Source organism: Symphodus melops (assembly GCF_947650265.1).
Source record: "Symphodus melops genome assembly, chromosome: 20".
Classification (NCBI taxonomy): domain Eukaryota; kingdom Metazoa; phylum Chordata; class Actinopteri; order Labriformes; family Labridae; genus Symphodus; species Symphodus melops.
In genome coordinates this window covers 3,906,802-3,918,268 of record NC_136710.1, presented here as the reverse complement: position 1 = coordinate 3,918,268, position 11,467 = coordinate 3,906,802, and positions in this window count along the sequence as shown.

Genomic DNA, 11,467 nt, shown 5'->3' with positions numbered 1-11,467 from the left:
TTCTCTGTCTAGTGCATAAAAGGGTTCAGGGAAAGATAGTCGGGGCTCCGACTTCATGAACTGACCAGGTGTCTGTCTGTTGTCAGGGACACGTAGTGTCTCCAGCTTTACAGACCCATACAAATATGCTTGTTTGACCGCACAAGATCAGACATTTTTAGTGGAGACTCTGGTTGTTGTTGAACGAATCTGTCAGTGTGTGATGTGCTGATTTGGTCGTCTGGTTACTCTTCACACACTGTAGGAACAGAACCTGTCATGATCTGTCATCCTGTGAAGGCTTTCTCACATTATTCAAAATCTTTCAAGATTGAAGTACAGTCTTTATTTTGTGTTGGGCCTTAGATGAAACCTGCTCCATCCATGCAGGTGCTGTCGTTCTTTCTGCAGAGATGCAATGCAAGATCGCCCTCTGCGGCTTGAACTGAAGCGGTGCACCGGTGACATTCTGGCCAGTTTGATGAAGCACAGTCAGCGTTCACTGACACGTCATCGCTGGATCGCAAACAACTGACTGGTGTCAACTGCAGACTGCAAAAATTCAGGACAGGCTTTATTGGCCCTCAGTACTCAAGTCCATGTGGACAACTTCTTACACAATTCCTGAATAACTCTGAACCCTACTGGGTTCCAACCATGATTTATATCTGGCTTCATTTCTTTTACTCCAAGCAAACATTGTGAGTCAGGATATGCATTAAGGAATTGACAAAAAGTCTTTAACTTTAACACATTGCACTGATGCAAAGTGTTACAGTCAATTCAAGCCTTCATAGTTTATTTTGATATGAAGAGGGATGTTTGTTTGTTTGTTTGGTGAGTTATGTTGATTGTTTAGTGAGTTTGTTATTATTATTACTCGGTGTATTTATGACCGTTATGGGGCTATTTATGTTTTACTTTACCTGCTAGTGACGTGAGGTATGACGTAAGCAGAGCGGCATATACTGACGTGCCTTTTTGTGGTTTAAGAAAAGGCCAGTGTGAGATGGTGTATGGTGGCCACATTGTTTTTGACCAGACGGTTTGAACCTTATTTTTGTACCATTCATCAACATTTTCGTTCAGATAAAATACAAGGATTATTCTAAAAACCACTTTCTGAAACATTCTTTCAAAAATAAAACTCAACAACGGATTTAAAAGGTAAACAAACTGTGGTGCGTCAACTTCTTCCATACTCCCTTTGTGCTGAGCCTCCCAAGAACAAAATGGTCGTGACACAAAGGAAAATACTTTCCATTCACAAAGCACTTTGTTGGATGTAGTGGTTCTTCATTAAAGCGTCATACAGCGGACTCTTTTCTGTTCTTACCTCAGGAGACCCCTCACGGCACCTGCTGTCTGACAGGGATAATCTCACCCTATAAGGAGGAGGATACGTGTGTCATGTATTTCAGAGTTTGTTTGTTTTTGGGGGGGGTTTTTTGGGGGGGGGGGGTATTTATTTTATTATTATTCCTTAGTGTTGCTTGATTTACTTGTGTGTTGATGTTTCCTAGTTTGGTGTTTCCTTTATTTTGTCATCTCTTATTATGGTGTTTTTCTTTGTTGAGTCTTAAGTGTTTCCTGATTGATATTATCGTTGTATTCTTCAGTGTTGTCTGGTTTCTGTGTTTCCCTCCTGTCTGATTACCCTGATTGTCCTCACCTGTCTCATAAGTCTCACCTGTGTCTGATTACCCCATGTCTATTTAGTCAGGTTGTTTGGATGTTTCCTGCTTCTCCTTTTGGATTTTGTTTTTGAAAAGGAAGGGGTTTTTTTTGGGGGGGGGGGGGGGGTTTGCCTTTTTAGTTAACAAAAAAATAAATCATTTTTTGTTTTGTTTGCAATTGGGTCCTCCTCCCTGTTTTTCAACACTCAAAGTCAGGGGAATATCCAGAGCAGTCGTCTTAAGATTATCTAGAAATTTCTAGGAGTGTATATTTGAAAATGGCTGAAGACGTTCCTATAGAATCAGTCAAGAGCTCATCCCAAGATGGGAAGTTATTAAAGTGCAAAGTGGAGGTGTGCACATGTGAAGTTCACGTGTAAGAAGAGCAACCAAAGGGCTAATTGTTAAATGATGTATGAATTGCACTGGTTAAAAATGAGGCTTGCATCTTTTAGTCTTCTTCACCAGCCTCTCTGTCTCACTTAGCGCCAGCATTCAAATATAAAAAAAAAAGGAAGTTTGATGAAAGTTTTGCATAATTCAGTGGAAACGACACCGAAGTAGAACATCTTTGTTTCTATCTGCTTTTTAACATTTCCATTTCATTTGGTTGTATTAAGTTAACACGTTGCAGGGCCATGATCACACGATACGGAGCACAAGCAACCTTCACACCGACGATTCTGCATTGCATGGCCTGAATACACAAAGTGTCTCTTACATGCATAAAAAAGGACTTGTAACATATAGTGCTTCGAGTATAGTCAGAATATAAGAAATGCTCTTTATAAGCTATGATTTGTTTGTTGGTGGAAAAACAAGCCAGCAGTGATCGACATATATGAAACCTATAGAAACAGACAAAAAGCAGATTAAAGACAAATGTCATTATTGCTTCTAACTTTAATTAAAACTGAATTATTAATCATTACTTGTCAGTATAATTATCTGTTGTTTCATCCTTTGGTAATATATTCACACATTCAGGCCAATAACATTCCTTAAAAGAAAAGAGTGGTCAGGTTGACGTCTACACACTCTTGTTCCAAATTGAGATACAAAATACGGTCGTGGGTTTTTTTCATAATGTGACCTTTCGGGTGTCTAGTAAAATAAATAAACAAGTGTGAACACCAGTTTTTGCAAACCAATATATCAATATTTGTATAAATAAATACATCAATTCAAAATATCTCTGTATTGTGAATGTTGAGATGAAGCTAATATTTGAGACTAGTTAGGAATCATCAATACGCAGCTGAGGTAACAGTAAGGTTTAGTGTGAATTGTGCCTTCATCTCCTCAGGAATAATTCTGTATTGAAAAAAGCCTTGTATGGCTTCCCTCGGGATCAATAAAGTATCTATCTATCTATCTAATTATTCAAATGAGTGACTTGTATCAACATGTCGTGTTCGCTTGGCTTTGGCTATGCTTTGCATGTGTTTTTTTTCCGGCCTCCCAATATAACATTCCGATTCCTGACTGGATTAAACATTGTGTTCTGGATGGGCTGCTGACTAACAGCTAAACAGCTCGTTGTGTTTAGTTCAGCCTGACTCTAAATGAGCGAAGATGCAGCAGACTCTGTTTCTCCTCATTCTGATGGGTAAGTCGTTTTTTGTTTTTTTTGTTTGTTTTTTTTAATTCAAAGTTTTTTCCCGTTCTAATAAGTTTTTAAACAGAAGTTACTTTAATGACCGCCTCCAACTTTCCGTGTGACATCCTTACAATCATATACAAAGGATTATTATGGCCCCATTAAGGGGATTCTTTTTACTTTATTCTTGATTAAAGTTGTATATTGATGAGAATAAAGTCGTAGGAGAAGAGAGTCAGACATTTAGGAGAAAAAGGTCAAACATATACAAGATTACATTCATTATTTTAGTCTTTAGTTTTATCCGCAATGCAGCAGCCGCGTGTACAAACACACACACACACACACACACACACACACACACACACACACACACACACACACGGCATTAATGATTAATGCTTGCTTAGCTTGTCAGCTGGAGGACCCCGGATATTTCATGCCAAAGTTTCTTGCTTCTTCATCAATGGATCAAGTTTAATGTGTATACAGCGCCAAGTCATCATAAATGTAATCTCAGAACTGAAATTAGCGGTTAAACACACAAAAATAATCTCTAATATTTTGAAAAGTTAAATATGATGTAAACAAACTTTCAATAACAAGGTTATCAGAACAGTGGGGAATTTGACACTCGAATTTGATCTGAAGATGAAACCTATCGGACAGCCTCCTCACCTTTCAAAAAAAAAATCAAAAAGAAAAAGATGGATTGTAGCGTGTCCTGAGTACTCGTTTTAAATTTCATGAAATAATCTCAAGCCTGTTGTGCTATGTCATCACTTTGATCTTCTCTCTGTTTTCAGGTCAGTGTTTCTTCATCACTTCCCACCTCTATGAGTACTACCTGATTAAACAGAAAAAGAACTGGGCTGAAGCTCAGAGCTACTGTAAAGATGAATACACAGACCTGGCCACAGTGTCTGACATGACAGACAATGAGAGACTCAGTGACATCATGAAAACACAGGAAGCGTGGATTGGGCTCCGCAGCAACAAAGGAAAAGACAACAAGAAGTGGCACTGGTCTTTGCCAGGAGTGTCAGGAGAGGTGTTAAGCACTATGAAGCCTCCCTTTGCAGATAATGAGCCGAATGATGCAAATGGGATTGAAAACTGTGTCTTCATCCGTGATGAAAAATGTCACGATGCTCCCTGTGATCAAAGCCGTAAATTTGCATGCATCCATGGTAAGAAAATAATGAATACAAATTTGACACTATACTTTAATGTAGAAAATATCTGAACCAAAAGTCAAAGTATTCTGTGGTAAAAAGTGTTTCAATATGTTTCCTCTGAACATCTACAGAAACGAAGCCACTCGATGAAAGAATCGTTTTAATCAACGAGTGCCTGAACTGGACACAGGCTCAGAACTACTGCAGAGAACATCACACAGACCTGTTCAGTGGACTAGATCAGCTAGATCTGTTAAAAGACAAAATTGGAAATTTTAATAAGAATAAATGCGGGAATAAGAAAAGTTTCTGGATCGGCCTGTTCAGAGACACCTGGAGTTGGTCAGATGGGAACAGCTCATCTTTCCGACGCTGGGATCAGGGTTTACTGAAGGATGGAGTCGAGGAAAAGGAATGTGCAACTGTGTTAAACAGTGAAGGGAAATGGAGCTCTGCTAACTGTGAGGAACGCAAACACTTCGTCTGCTATGATGGTAAGGCCAGCAAAGGTCTGCCTCGATTATTTTCTCACACTAATTTCTACACTAATTATTCTATTACACTTTACTATACCATCGATCATTGAACAGTCCCTTTATGAATCTCTCACTCAGTCACTCACACACACACACCCACACACACACACACACACAATCTTGCCCTATCTTATAATTTCATGGAGGTAGGTATGTAGGACAGGTTGTATCTATTTGATTTGCTGTTTTGTTTAGGTATTGTTTTTAAAATCAAGGTTTTCTTCATTTTAAAAAAATTATAAAATCCTGTCTGCACATGCTAGCACATCCAACCCAAAACACTCTAACAGAGGAGACAGTCACCTCAGAACATCAGCTGGAAGGAGTTCTTACGCCTACAGATCCAGAACAAGGTGCAGTGGAGATCATGCTTTTTCTATCTATTGATTTGCAGTTTTGTTTAGGTATTGTTTTTAAAATCAAGGTTTTCTTCATTTAAAAAAAATGATAAAATCCTGTCTGCACATGCTAGCACATCCAACCCCAAACACTCTAACAGAGGAGACAGTCACCTCAGAACATCCGCCGGAAAGAGATCTTACGCCTCTAGATCCAGGACCAGGTGCAGTGGAGATCATGCTTTTTCTATCTAACACAAAATCCACAGCTCTGTCCGTCTTGTGTTACACTGGAATCAACTTGTTCTTTAATATTGAATATTGTTGTTCTTGTCTGTTGCTTTCCAATGCTTTGTTTTTTTTATCTGTCTGGATCAATGATGTTGTGTTTAAAGTGCTATATAAATAAAGTTGAGTTGAGTAAGGGGCCCCTGAGGGCTCACAAACTGAAAACCAAATCAGAGGCCCAAAATGGGGAAATTTTGCAATGACTGTTGGAAACCTCCCTAAAGTGGGGCCCATCTGACAGCATGAACTTTACAAGTTATAATAACGTAATTGACACATCAGCTTTACTGGGAACTCTTTTCAGTGAATAAATGCACCCTTTAGTGTGAGGACAGGTATCAACGATCAACCAAATAAAGCTGCTGATATGATCTTGTGTTTTTCTCACCTTCCTTCCCTAACAGACAAAATGATCCTGGTCCAAGAAAAGAAGACGTGGGAGGAGGCCTCAGATTACTGCATAGAGAAGTACGACGACCTGGTCACCATCACTAACGACATCGAGCAGAGATGGGTTCAACACAAAGCCAAGAACGCCCAGACCTCCCATGTATGGTTGGGACTGCGTTACACCTGCACTCGTCAGGTCTGGTTGTGGGTCAGTGACCATGTGGTCAACTACAAGAACTGGGCCCCAGGTCATGAAAAGGATGGCTGTGCCTGTGACATGGCCGGAGCCATGGAAAAAGGGGGAGATTATAAGTGGTTCAAAAAGCAGGACGAGGAGGAGTTAAACTTTATCTGCTCCAAGGTTTGAAAAACCCATTTCCAAACTGGTAGCATGTATTCTATATATTCAATGACTTATGTACTACTGTGTATGTTTATTGCATGGCCTTTTAGAAAAAGTAGGGAGTACAATCCACATAGTTTGAATCACACACTGACCTGTTTATTCAAAAACATCTGAAGTACTCGAATGTTTGCTGACAGATGATTCTGATGCTTTTGGTTGTTGGACTTCTTGTAATCATTGTCTAATAAAGTCCACGTTTTTAGGCATCATTTCTTATTTGTCCTATATTTTAAATGTATAAATTATTATATGAACTGTTTCGCTTCTCACATACAACATTTATGCTTTTTGTTTGAGACATGGGGATTGTTATACTGTGTTTAAATTGACTTTAGTAATAATGACATTTGGGAGTTTTATGTAAGTGGGTGTTTGACGTTTTCAATGCTTAATAAACTTTGAGTGATCACTAAGTGTTGTTGTTGTTTTTGTTGTGTAGCCTCATCTGATCGTTTTCTCATAGCCTTAGCTTTAATCCACACATGAGTTTGATTTCTGTAAATTCAACCTTTGCTATAAGCGAAATTTACAATGTTAAGATGTGACGACAAAGTGCCAGAGTTACGACAGATTTAATCTTTTTTTTATTTACATCCCCATGCAGGACTTTTTTCTGCGTGTTAGTTGTTCACACATGAGCCTGGAATATTTCCTCCAGTGTGACGAGGTTAATAATAATTTACACTTTATTAATCCCACGAGGGGAAATTCGGTTTACACTCTGTCTAACACACACATAGGCCGAGATACACACTCATGCACAAACAGGGTTCTAGTGACATGCATTAATGGAGAGGTCTCAGAGTGAGGGGGCTGCCCACAGCGAGCGCTCCAGAGCAGTTTTTTTGGGGTTCGGTGCCTTGCTCAGGGGCACCTCGGCAGTGCTCAGGAAATGGACTGGCACCTCTCCAGCTACCAGACCAGTTTCCGGACTTGGTCCGTGCCGGGACTTGAACCGGCGACCCTCCGGTTCCCAACCCAAGTCCCTACAGACTGAGCTACTGCCGCCCCCACACAGACATTTAGAAACATAATAAAGAAAATAAAGTATAATAACACATTTAGACACACACGTTCCCTCACACAGTTAAAGGTGCTCATATGTAGATGTAACGTCTCACTGTGCGCGGGTTTGTCCTCACTTTGGCCGGTGTAATAAACGTTTTACAAGCTCACATTCAGTACATAATGGACACAGTTGCTCTCTGACTATGGTGTCCAGCACAGAAGCCTGTGTTGACAACTAGTAAACTGTAAACTTGTAAAATGACCACTGTCTCGAACCACAAGATTTTTTTTTGAGAAATTGGCGTCCTCTCAGTCTGCGAGTGAATCCAGACTGTGTTTATCGATGTGTCACAAATAAAGTATATTTGTCATCTAAAGGCTTAAAACGCACAGACTAAGAATCTTCCACTGAAGATTAACTGAAAACATGTTGCTTGACAGACGAGCAGAAGGCCGATGTGCCTCTCGCTCTTTAAAGGTGGACGACCCCGTGGCAAGACGTGACGTGAAGTCACAGAACAGCAACACAGCTACAAGGATCTTGCAATGATCCAAGCTCCCGTGGACGGGGCGAACACAGATTAACACTTGTCCCGACATGCATTTTAACGTTTTTTGCTTTGCATTTGCAGTCGTCGCCATGGTAACGTTTGCTGTGCTGTTCAGCTTGCTTCTGATAGAATAATAGGCCTCGTTTTGCTTATATTCAATGTGTTCACTGCAATAAAGTGTTGTTGGATAAATCAGATGAGGTTTCATCACCCGGTCCAAAGGAACGGTTTGATATCACGTTAATATCATACCAGTCATTTTATCATGTTTTGTTCCAGGTTTGTGTGTCTTAATAAAATTGTCTGACTTTTCAGTAAGGTGTTTGTGTGAAGAGGGCTTGCAGGAGTGAGTGCACGTTCCAACGTGTGTTTGATGTGGCCCTTCAGTCAATCACTCACCAATTCAAACATAGGTTTAGTTTAAAGCCCTGAACAGTTAATCACACACCTACTTTTATATAGGTTCAATGAGCCTTGATAGTTAATTACTTAAATGGTTTTCTGCTTAAAAAGAATTAGTTACTAGACTAGATGTCAGGTTGTGATAACAAACAGGTAGGCAGTGTCTTCCTCTACAGATTGGACAAAGGATCCGGGAGTTTGATGCACCAATGAGAGAACCACACATCAAGAGACGCATTTGGAAAGATGTCCCAATTGGACGAAGGAAACCGCACATTCTTGAATGCATGATTTGGTTAGATATTCTCTGTCTAGTGCATAAAAGGGTTCAGGGAAAGATAGTCGGGGCTCCGACTTCATGAACTGACCAGGTGTCTGTCTGTTGTCAGGGACACGTAGTGTCTCCAGCTTTACAGACCCATACAAATATGCTTGTTTGACCGCACAAGATCAGACATTTTTAGTGGAGACTCTGGTTGTTGTTGAACGAATCTGTCAGTGTGTGATGTGCTGATTTGGTCGTCTGGTTACTCTTCACACACTGTAGGAACAGAACCTGTCATGATCTGTCATCCTGTGAAGGCTTTCTCACATTATTCAAAATCTTTCAAGATTGAAGTACAGTCTTTATTTTGTGTTGGGCCTTAGATGAAACCTGCTCCATCCATGCAGGTGCTGTCGTTCTTTCTGCAGAGATGCAATGCAAGATCGCCCTCTGCGGCTTGAACTGAAGCGGTGCACCGGTGACATTCTGGCCAGTTTGATGAAGCACAGTCAGCGTTCACTGACACGTCATCGCTGGATCGCAAACAACTGACTGGTGTCAACTGCAGACTGCAAGAATTCAGGACAGGCTTTATTGGCCCTCAGTACTCAAGTCCATGTGGACAACTTCTTACACAATTCCTGAATAACTCTGAACCCTACTGGGTTCCAACCATGATTTATATCTGGCTTCATTTCTTTTACTCCAAGCAAACATTGTGAGTCAGGATATGCATTAAGGAATTGACAAAAAGTCTTTAACTTTAACACATTGCACTGATACAAAGGAAAATACTTTCCATTCACAAAGCCCTTTGTTGGATGTAGTGGTTCTTCATTAAAGCGTCATACAGCGGACTCTTTTCTGTTCTTACCTCACGGCACCTGCTGTCTGACAGGGATAATCTCACCCTATAAGGAGGAGGATACGTGTGTCATGTATTTCAGAGTTTTGAGGGGGGGGGGGGGGGGGGGGGGGGGGTATTTATTTTATTATTATTCTTTAGTGTTGCTTGATTCAGTTGTGTGTTGATGTTTCCTAGTTTGGTGTTTCCTTTATTTTGTCATCTCTTATTATGGTGTTTTTCTTTGTTGAGTCTTAAGTGTTTCCTGATTTATATGATCGTTGTATTCTTCAGTGTTGTCTGGTTTCTGTGTTTCCCTCCTGTCTGATTACCCTGATTGTCCTCACCTGTCTCATAAGTCTCACCTGTGTCTGATTACCCCATGTCTATTTAGTCAGGTTGTTTGGATGTCTCCTGTTTCTCCTTTTGGATTTTGTTTTTAAAAGGAAGGGTTTTTTTTTTTTTTTTTTTTGCCTTTTTAGTTTAAAAAAAAAAAATCGTTTTTTGTTTTATTTGCAATTGGGTCCTCCTCCCTGTTTTTCAACACTCTAAGTCAGGGGAATATCCAGAGCAGTCGTCTTAAGATTATCTAGAAATTTCTAGGAGTGCATATTTGAAAATGGCTGAAGACGTTCCTATAGAATCGGTCAAGAGCTCATCCCAAGATGGGAAGTTATTAAAGTGCAAAGTGGAGGTGTGCACATGTGGAGTTCACGTGTAAGAAGAGCAACCAAAGGGCTAATTGTTAAATGATGTATGAATTGCACTGGTTAAAAATGAGGCTTGCATCTTTTAGTCTTCTTCACCAGCCTCTCTGTCTCACTTAGCGCCAGCATTCAAATATTAAAAAAAAGGAAGTTTGATGAAAGTTTTGCATAATTCAGTGGAAACGACACCGAAGTAGAACATCTTTGTTTCTATCTGCTTTTTAACATTTCCATTTCATTTGGTTGTATAAAGTTAACACGTCGCAGGGCCATGATCACACGATACGGAGCACAAGCATCCTTCACACCGACGATTCTGCATTGCATGGCCTGAATACACAAAGTGTCTCTTACATGCATAAAAAAGGACTTGTAACATATAGTGCTTTGAGTATAGTCAGAATATAAGAAATGCTCTTTACAAGCTATGATTTGTTTGTTGGTGGAAAAACAAGCCAGCAGTGATCAACAAATATGAAACCTATAGAAACAGACAAACAGCAGATTAAAGACAAATGTCATTATTGCTTCTAACTTTAATTAAAACTGAATTATTAATCATTACTTGTCAGTATAATTATCTGTTGTTTCATCCTTTGGTAATATATTCACACATTCAGGCCAATAATGTTCCTTTAAAGAAAAGAGTTGTCATGGTTTGGTTTTGTTCTGTATTTAATCCTCTTTTAGTTTTCATTATTTCCCTCGTATTCTGTGTTTGTATGTTCCTAATGTGGTTTACTTTAGTCCTGAGTGTGTTTCCCTGTATCCTTGTGTTCTTTGTTGTCTGTAGGCTTGTTTTCCTGTTACTTGTGTTTTCAGGTTCTTAGTTTGGTGTTTAATGTTTCTTAGTCTTGTTTTAAGTGTTTCCTGTTTGATTTTGTAATATCTTGTTTTAGTTCATGTCTTTTCATTGTCAGGTTTTACTTTGAACTTGTCCTCAGTGTTCTGGTCTTGTGTTCTTTGTTCCTTGTGTTTCCCGCCTTTGTGATTACCCTGATGTTCCTCACCTGTCTCATTAGTCTCACCTGTGTCTGATTACCTCTTGTCTATTTAGTCTCTGTGTTTGCCCCAGTTTCTTGTCGGTTCATTGTCTTTTGTATGTCGTTGTGTCTTTGGTTGCTGCTTCTCCCTGCTCCCTGTGTTTTTGCCTCGTCGTGGTTTTTGGATTTTGGTTTTTCTAAGTAAGATTTTGTTTTGCCTTTTTGTTAAAATAAATTATTGGTTATTCTGCACTTGGGTCCTCCTCTCCTGTTTCCTGCCTGCTACCACGTGACAAGAGTGGTCAGGTTGACGTCT